The sequence below is a fragment of the Astatotilapia calliptera genome, chromosome 6, assembly GCF_964374335.1.
Source record: "Astatotilapia calliptera chromosome 6, fAstCal68.1, whole genome shotgun sequence".
In the NCBI taxonomy this organism is placed as follows: Eukaryota; Metazoa; Chordata; class Actinopteri; order Cichliformes; family Cichlidae; genus Astatotilapia; species Astatotilapia calliptera.
The window spans coordinates 7,479,127-7,488,387 of NC_137427.1; positions in this window are offsets into that span (position 1 = coordinate 7,479,127).

Sequence of the window (9,261 nt, forward strand, 5' to 3'; positions counted from 1 at the left end):
CTGTCCGTCCCACCCCAGAGACAATTTACTGGATTAAACTGTAAAGACTGAAATGTTCTTTTGCTGTGTCGGACATTGTAAATGATGCGTTGGGACTGTGTCAGCCATTTTAGACTGGATAATTGCTGTGTTAACTTTTACTGTTCTTCTGTATTGTGAGTGCTTTCTCTGTGACTAGGGTGGGTTGTGCGGAGTCGAGGACTCCTAACACTGGGTCCCACCAGTCTGTTTTGATTTATTTTACCTCATTTTATTTCTTTCATTTCTTTGGTCCTGGGGAGGCTCCTTGCTGTTTTCCCTTTGCTCTCCAGGGCCCTGTGGACATTGTTAACCAAGTTTGGTTTTTTTTGAGGGCTCTCCAGATAAATAAAAAAAGAGCCACGTGGTTTAAAAAGTCGTTGTTGAATGCTTTTGTCCGACCCAGGTTGCCTTGGAGTAGGGGCACCCGAGTTATTTGGTTAGGCACAGGACGACGGAGTTAAGTGGGACCGTGCTAGTATTCCGTGTGCAGGCGCTGCTATCATTGCAGGTCCGGGCCTGGAGTCCTCCTTTTGTGCCTACTGTTGCTAGGTAACTAACCCCATTCTTACTGAAGTAAGTGTCCGGGTCAATCGCGCTAGAGGGGGTTACGGACTTAGATCCCACCACCCGCTAGTCGTTCAAGGCAGCCTGTGCGCCCTTCTACCCCTACATAGCAGGGCTAGTAGCCCCTCACATGAACAACCAGGTTCCCACCCACCGTGCAAACTCCTGTTTTCTACAGTTAGAGAAATGGTCCCCAGAACTCCTTTTATCCACATTTGAAAGAGATACACATATTTACACCCAAACACACAAGTTTACAAGTTTAGTGAGTATTTTGTGAGGTTGTATGAAGCCAACTGAAAAGTCTTCTTTGAGCTCAGGCTTCTCTTTGTCAGTGACTCACAGACACTGATATGATAGAGAAAATCTTGGCTGTGCGTATTAGTCTGATTGTGTATGTGTGTGCATGCATGCAAACGTGCATTTGTGTATGTTTGATATGTGTGTTATCTCATTAGGTTGAAAAATGGTAGTAACACATACACACGCTTAGTTCATCCCTGAGGCACAGCACATCTCTCTGTCTCCTACTCTTCTCTCTTGCTCTCTTTCCATCTCCATATACACCCTATTTCAGCATGTGGTTCATCTCCCCTGACTTAAGCTGCTCTTCCGTAAGACTGGTCTGAACATGTGTATTGCACATTCCCTAAAATTTACTTAAACACACACAATCGGACACACGAGAAAAACAGAGAAAAGTCGCATTAGCTCATAAGGCAATGGGTAACCGCTGAGCTAGACAGCACATGTTGACTACCTTAGAAGAGAAAATCTACTTAACTTTGCCAATGCAAATTGAGTCAGAGTCAGGATGCCTGTAATGCAACATACAGCATAAAACATTACTTAAAGGTGCACACATTTATTTACATCTCTCCTTGCAAGACTTCAAGATTCCTTCCTCAGGCCTTAAAATATTAATATTTTAAGCATTATTTTCTTGCTAATAACAACAGAGGTACTGAAATGCAGAATAAAAGATCCAGAATTAAAGAAAAATGCTAAAATATTAATTTTACAACTTCAATTAGACTTCTCTGCAGAACTTGGTTAAAGTTTGTTGCTCCTTGTATTAGTTTAGCTTAACTTAGCTAGATAAAATGTCTGCAATTAATTTTCTTGTATGCCACATTTTTACACTAAAAACAGAATCATGTTTCAAATTGTCTGAGTTACACTATAGTATGATTCCAATTAGAGTCATTGCAACCAAAATACCTACCAGCCTGCACAAGATTGCCAATTCTGGTTTGAGGATAAAAGTGTTATATACCATTAGCCATAATGAGCCCTCAGTCAGCTTCCTTTCTTTCTTTCTTGTTTCTTTTTTTCAGAAAAAAGAAAGAGGCAAGCATTTCAATTAGTCAGAGAAAAATGTTAATGCGAAAGCTGTAAGAACCCGATATATTGTGTTTGTATTATATATGTATGTTTATCTTGTTTGGTTATTTATTATTTATTTAATTATGGAAGTACCTTTATCCTGAATCCCTAAATCTGATGTGTGGCGACTGCACCATGCATAGAACCTATTGTCAGATTAAATCTGTTATCCACTATCGTTGACTAGACTACATATGGTTGTAGTTAGTGTGTGTTATTTCTGGCTCAAGAAAAAGAAAACAATTTTGTTTGTAGAAAAACATTACTTTCTGTAAATACCAGCTATTTCTCCAAATGAACTTGAACTAAGATGAATCATGATCATCGGAGGGGACTATGGTGTGAAGACGTGTCTCCCGGGGCTCCGCAAAGCAATGACAAAAATATTGGTTTAAGACGCATCCGCACTTACTATATCAGCCCTGTAGGCTCTAAATAACCGTTCTTGCCGCCGAGCATCCGCTCGTTTATTTATTTTTTTTATTTTTTCACTCTCTGAGGTCGGGAAACCTATTTTTGACAACTTCTGGGAAAGGCCGTAGGAGCTTCTTTCCTGGTTGGCTGTGGTGACCGTAGCAGTTGCGTCCGGACAATCAAGTTCTCTCACTAAAAGCCTCACCATTTGCTCTTTATTTTTCTTTTGGTACAATGGCAGATAAGAGGGAGCACCGTCGAAAACGGGGTCAAGCCGGCGCGGGTGGTTCTCAGAGCCCGGAGCTGGGCCGCGAATCCCAAAGTGACGCGGCTATCACAGAGAGCAGCTACGAGCAGGGTGCGGGCGCACCGCTTGGTGAAGTCACATTTACGAGAGCATTGGAGGCTCTGAAACGGGACATCTGCGACAAGCTTGAATGCAAGATTGATACGGTTACCCATACACTGCGGTCAGAAATATCATCTGTGAAGGCTGAGTTTAAAGCTGCTATAACCACCCTACAGGCCACCGTTAATGCTCAAGGGACTACCATTAAAGATTTGGAGCTTTCAGCTACAACCTGCAGTGACGACCTGACTTCTCTTCAATCTGCTGTAAAGGTCCTAACGGAGGAGGTCAGACATCTCCAAGCTAAATGTGAGGACCTAGAAGGAAGATCAAGGCGTAACAATATTCGCCTTGTTGGCATCCCCGAGGGTTTGGAGTCTTCCAACCCTAGGGAGTTTATTTCCCATCTCCTGCAAGATCTTCTGAAACTGAATGAAGCACCTTTGTTAGATCGGGTTCACAGGTCCCTTGGGTCAAAGCCTAGAGAGGGAGCGCCTCCTCGCCCACTTCTCATTAGAGTCCATTACTTCCATGTCAAGGAACAGCTGCTACGTCTTGCAGGGGCAAATTCTCCTCTACTTTACCAGGGCAGAAGGATTTCCATTTTTCCAGACTTCACACCTGCAGTGGCTAAAAAACGTTCACAGTTTACTGGTGTCAAGCGCCTTCTGCATTCCTGTCCTGGGATTAAGTTCGGCCTGTTCTATCCTGCGGAACTGAGGGTGACACTTCCAGATGGAGCTATACGTAAGTTTACTGAACCTGCGCCTGCCACGGACTTTGCCAATAAGATCCTGGGGGGCCCAGCCTCTCAGGGTACATAAGTGTCTTGGTCCATGGGCTGATATGTCCATTTTGCTTAATTTCTTTGAAATAATTTTTTTTTTTTTTTTTTTTTTTTTTTTGATTTATAGGATGTGTCTCGTTCTAATATATTCTTATATAATCCTTGATTTGTCTTTGCCTTGTAATGCATGGAGCTTGAACTCAACTGGGACTTCGAATTGTTGGGAGGAAGTGCTCAGGGGTGTGTTTAGCGAGGGGTGCGCGCATCTTGTTAGGGAAGATGCTTCAGCATTTAGGGGGAAGTTTGGGTGTTTTTTGTTTTGTATGTTGTACTGCTCTGTACACTGATTTTGTTTTTTGCGTTTTTTTCATTGGTCAGCTTTGGCTTTTCTCAACCTATGTTTTAACATGGTATCGCAATTAAATATTAATACTCAACAAGCAGGTTACTCATTTAAGTTCTGTAGCTGGAATTGTAAAGGCTTGAACCAACCTATTAAAAGGAGCAAGGTCCTTCATCATTTGCAATTTTTGGGCGCCCAGGTTGTGTTCTTACAAGAAACACACCTAAAAATTTCAGATCATTTTAGACTTCGTAAGGGGTGGGTGGGTCAACTCTATCACTCTACATTTAATTCCAAAGTTCGTGGTGTTGCTATTTTAATACACAAATCAGTGCCATTTGTTTCTTCTAAGGTTATAGCGGACCAGAATGGTAGATTTATTATTGTGAGTGGTAGTATTTGGAACACTAAATTCATTTTTGCCAATGTTTATGCTCCCAATTGGGACGATCCAAATTTTTTTAGTATTCTTTTCACTAAAATTTCTGATTTGTCTTCCCACTATTTGGTTCTTGGTGGCGATTTTAATTGCTGGCTCGGGCCGCTGGATCGATCCTCAAATAAGCCTGGTAGGCAATCCAACTCTTCCAAAATTATTAATACGTTCCTTAAAGAATTCTCTGTTATTGATGCCTGGCGTTTCCTCAACCCTACACGTAGAGAATACACCTTTTTCTCCCCTGTTCATCATACATACACTCGTATTGATTATTTCCTACTGGACAGTCGACTTACTTCACAGATTCGCTCTTGCTCTCATAATGCTATTGTCATTTCAGATCATGCTCCGTTGACTTTAGATTTGGCAGTGGGCCAATGTTCTCCGCCAGCTCCATGGCGTTTGAATACACGCCTGCTGTCAGACGATAAGTTTACCACATTTCTGAATTCCAAGATAGACTTATTCATAGAGACAAATATTACACCCGGAATATCACCCTCTATTTTGTGGGAAACGTTTAAGGCTTTTATCAGGGGACATATTATATCTTATGCTGGTTTTGAGGCAAACCAAAGGAAAGCAAAATTGTCCGAGCTCATAATACGCATATCGCAATTAGACGAGTTGTATGCTGTTTGCCCGGCACCAGAGGTCTATAATGATAGGCTGTCTTTGCAGACTGAGTTTGATCACCTGTCCTCTGCTCGGGCTGAAGAGATGTTGCTGAAATGTCAGTACTCCCAGTATGAATATGGGGATAAGGCCAGTAAACTGCTTTCTCATCAGCTCCGTAGTGCAGCAGCTGCACACTCCATTCCTCGGATTCAGACATTAAGTGGTGTCTCTACGGATCCTAGAATAATTAATGACCAATTTCGAGACTTTTATTCATCTCTCTATGCGTCTGAGTGTGCATTTAGTACGGAGGCTTTGGACTCATTTTTCAATCATCTTAAGCTCCCATCAATCGATCAGACACACAGCCTCCAGCTGGAGGGACCAGTAACTGTAGAAGAGATCATGCAGGCTATCAGCAAACTGCAGTGTTCTAAGTGCCCCGGACAGGACGGGTTTCCGGTTGAGTTCTATCGTAAATTTATGCCTAAACTGGCTCCGCTCATGATAAATATGTATAAGCACTCACTGGAAGTTGGATCCCTCCCACCCTCTCTACTGCAGGCATCTATATCCCTGATCTTAAAAAAGGATAAGGATCCACTACAATGTGGCTCATACCGTCCCATTTCTTTGTTAAATGTGGATTATAAAATCCTTGCTAAACTTCTAGCGATGCGTGTAGAAGCAGTCTTACCATCTGTAATCAACCCGGACCAAACAGGCTTTATTAAAGGGAGATACGCCTTCTCTAACCTGAGACGTTTGTTTAATGTTCTTTACAATCCCTCAGACTCCAACAGCCCGGAGTTTGGGATCAGTCTAGATGCTGAGAAGGCTTTTGACAGGGTAGAGTGGGGATACCTCTTTTATGTCTTAGATAAATTCGGCTTTGGTAAAATATTCATCTCCTGGTTGAAACTTCTTTATACCTCCCCGCTTGCCGCTGTCAAAACAAATGGCACATGCTCTGACTTCTTTCCTCTGTTTAGGGGGACCAGGCAGGGCTGTCCTATGTCGCCGTTGCTATTTGCAATTGTAATTGAGCCCTTAGCCATATCGCTAAGATCAAACCCAGGTATCACCGGGGTTTCTAGAAATGGTATAGAACAAAGAGTCTCCTTATATGCAGATGACTTGCTTCTTTATATCTCAGAGCCAGCATCCTCATTCCCTTTGGTACTTTCAATATTTGAACAGTTTAGCCTTATTTCTGGCTATAAACTGAATCTTGCCAAGAGTGAACTGTTTCCCCTGAATGCTGCTGCACAGAAATATCAGTGCACAGCACTACCTTTTCGAGTTGTATCAGACAACTTCACATATTTAGGGGTTAAAATTACAAGTCATTTTCATGCTCTTTTCAAGCTTAATTTCGACCCACTTGTGGAGAAAGTTAGGCAGGATTTGGACAGATGGTCTCTACTCCATCTGTCTGTAGCAGGGCGCATAAATACAATTAAAATGAATATCCTCCCCAGATTTTCTTTTCTTTTTCAGTGTGTCCCTGTATTTATTCCAATTTCCTTTTTTGTTAAATTAGACAAGATTCTGTCTGGGTTTATCTGGAACAAAAAAACACCCAGAATACGCAAGACATATCTTCAAAGACCGAAAAAGATGGGGGGGATGGCTTTACCAAACTTTATGTTCTATTATTGGGCATGTAATATTCGTATTCTCAGGTATTGGCTACAGGGGGAAGACACGAATAATGCCCCGGCCTGGCTCAGTTTGGAGACTTCTTCCTGTGTCTCAGCCTCTTTACCAGCCCTGATTTATGCCCAAAAGCAGCCTTCGAGTACAGGCTCTTATAATAACTCTATTGTCAAAGTTACCTTGAAAATATGGTATCAATTTCGTAGTTATTTTAAGTTGACCTTTTTTCCCCTTCAATCACCCATCTTGAAAAATCCCTCTTTTCAGCCTTCGTTAGCTGATGGTGCTTTTTATTTGTGGGCCTCTTTGGGTATCAGGTCTTTTTCTGATCTGTACATTCAGAATACATTTGCCTCCTTTGAACAGCTCTCATTGAAATTTGGCCTTCCAAAAAGTCACTTTTTTCGCTATTTACAAATCCGGAGTTTTGTTAAGGAGAAATCCTTTCAGTTCCCATCTAGACCTTCTTATCATGACTTTGATAACCTTCTATTGCCTCCGCCCTCATTACAGGGCCTGATCTCCTGTTTGTATGGGAGAATATGTTCCTTTGGCAACTCTTCAATCTCGGCTATTAAATTGGCATGGGAGCAGGATCTGGGGTGTGTGATCCAGGATGACTCTTGGGATAAAATTCTTTACCGGGTCCATGGCTCCTCATTCTGTGCCAAACATGGGCTGATTCAATGTAAGATTCTGCACCGTGTACATTGGACTAAGGCCAGACTAGCTCAAATATATCCCAATCTTAGCCCTGACTGCGACCGTTGTCATCAAACACCTGCCTCTTTAATGCATATGTTTTGGTCATGTTCATCCCTCAAACAATACTGGATTAATATTTTCTTGATTTTATCTAAGATCATTCAGCTAACCCTCCAACCTGTGCCCTTAACTGCTTTGTTTGGGGTTCTTCCTGATTCAGTTGCCTTGCCGACGCCTCAAGCGGATCTGGTCGCATTTCTCACCTTATTGGCAAGACGCAGAATATTGCTATGTTGGAAGTCCCCTTCTGCCCCATCCTGGGAAACCTGGATCAGAGACGTTCTGCATTTTAGCAAACTCGAAAAGATTAAATTCACCCTGCGCGGGTCTACGGCCAAATTTTTTAAGACCTGGCAACCCTTTTTTGATCATGTTCAGACTTTGCGGTCTCGCAATGCTCCCAATTAGCCAGCTCAGACTCTATCGTATTTTATTTTTTCTTATCTTATGTTCAAGTAAGAGGCCTAAGTTTAAGTATATGGATTCTATTGTGCCTGCGTTCTATGATGGTATTTATTTAACTACTTTATACATATTTCTTTTCTCTAACAGAATTGATTTATCCCTATAACTAAGTTGACCATTTATTATGTGTGGGGTTTTTTTTTTTTTTTTTTTTTTTTTTTTTTTTTTCTTTTTTGTTTGTGTGTTTTGGTTTTTATGTGTCTGTGTGGAGGTGGGGGTTTTGGATACTCTCCACATCTCCCTTGTACACTCAGGAACTGTTGTCTTGTACCCTAGGGTTTGTTACTAGTATTATTAGATTGGATTTTTTCCTTTTTCTGTTTGTACACCCACTGGTACTGCTATAATTATGAGGTGGGAGTGTATGTCTTATATTGCTTTATGTTCTTTAAAAAGAAAACGGCATATTGTTCAATTTGTCTTTTGTAAAAGTCGATGCAAAAACTTTAATAAAAATATCAGGCTGAACTAAGATGAATCATGCAGCACTGGTACAAAAATGATCACAGTTATTTATTCATCTATTCATGTTTAGATATACACAGTTAATTTCTTTGTTGGATCACAGATTCATTTGGCATGTCCTCTAAAGTCCCATAAATAGTGGACATCAAACCCAGCCAAACAGGATATGACCTGACTAATTTGAATAACATTTCAAATTATCAGCCATCCTGCCAACTTTAAACTGTAAATCTCTATTCATGAAAATAAATTGCATAAAAGATAAAAAACAGTTTTAGATTTATTTCACATTTTCTTTTTTATTATACAGCTTCTGTAATCCCTAACTAATTAATTTTGTGTTTACTTTTTTTTTTTACCAGTAAATAAATTTAAAAAATATATAATTCCCTTCAGTATGGTTATCTGTTAAAACAGTTACCAGAGCTACAGGATGGTGTACTTGTTCTCAGTATGTTCATGGATGCCTGTCGCTGGGATCATGTTAACATGATGATTGATGATGCTTTGCATCGGTTATGAACGCCATGCTGCCAGTGGTGCACTTTGCCCCATAGCAGAACTAAGTGCCAGAGCATGACCTCTACCACATGCTTCCTGTAGAGGACCTCAGCCAAAGCTGGCATTCTGTCCACCACGGGTACATGTTAGATCCATTAACTTTCCCAAACAAGCAAGAAAACCCAACTAACTCTCTTACATACACACACATATTTTTGGCAAAGCGAAAGTATTTTGCACAGCAGTGCATTCTGACTGATTCTGCTTGGGGAAAAAAAGCTTTTTATACTACAAGAAGTGCATAAAATCATTTCTGGGCAGCCATTGTTGGGAATTTTAGCGGGTTACAGTGAAGGTCCCTCTTACAAAGATACAACGTAAAAAGCTGGCTCAATTTTTTTTCTCAACCTTCATTGCTTTTCAGATATAATATACTGTATGCTGGAAGTGAATTGCATACAGTGTAATAAAAATGCATTCGCTCA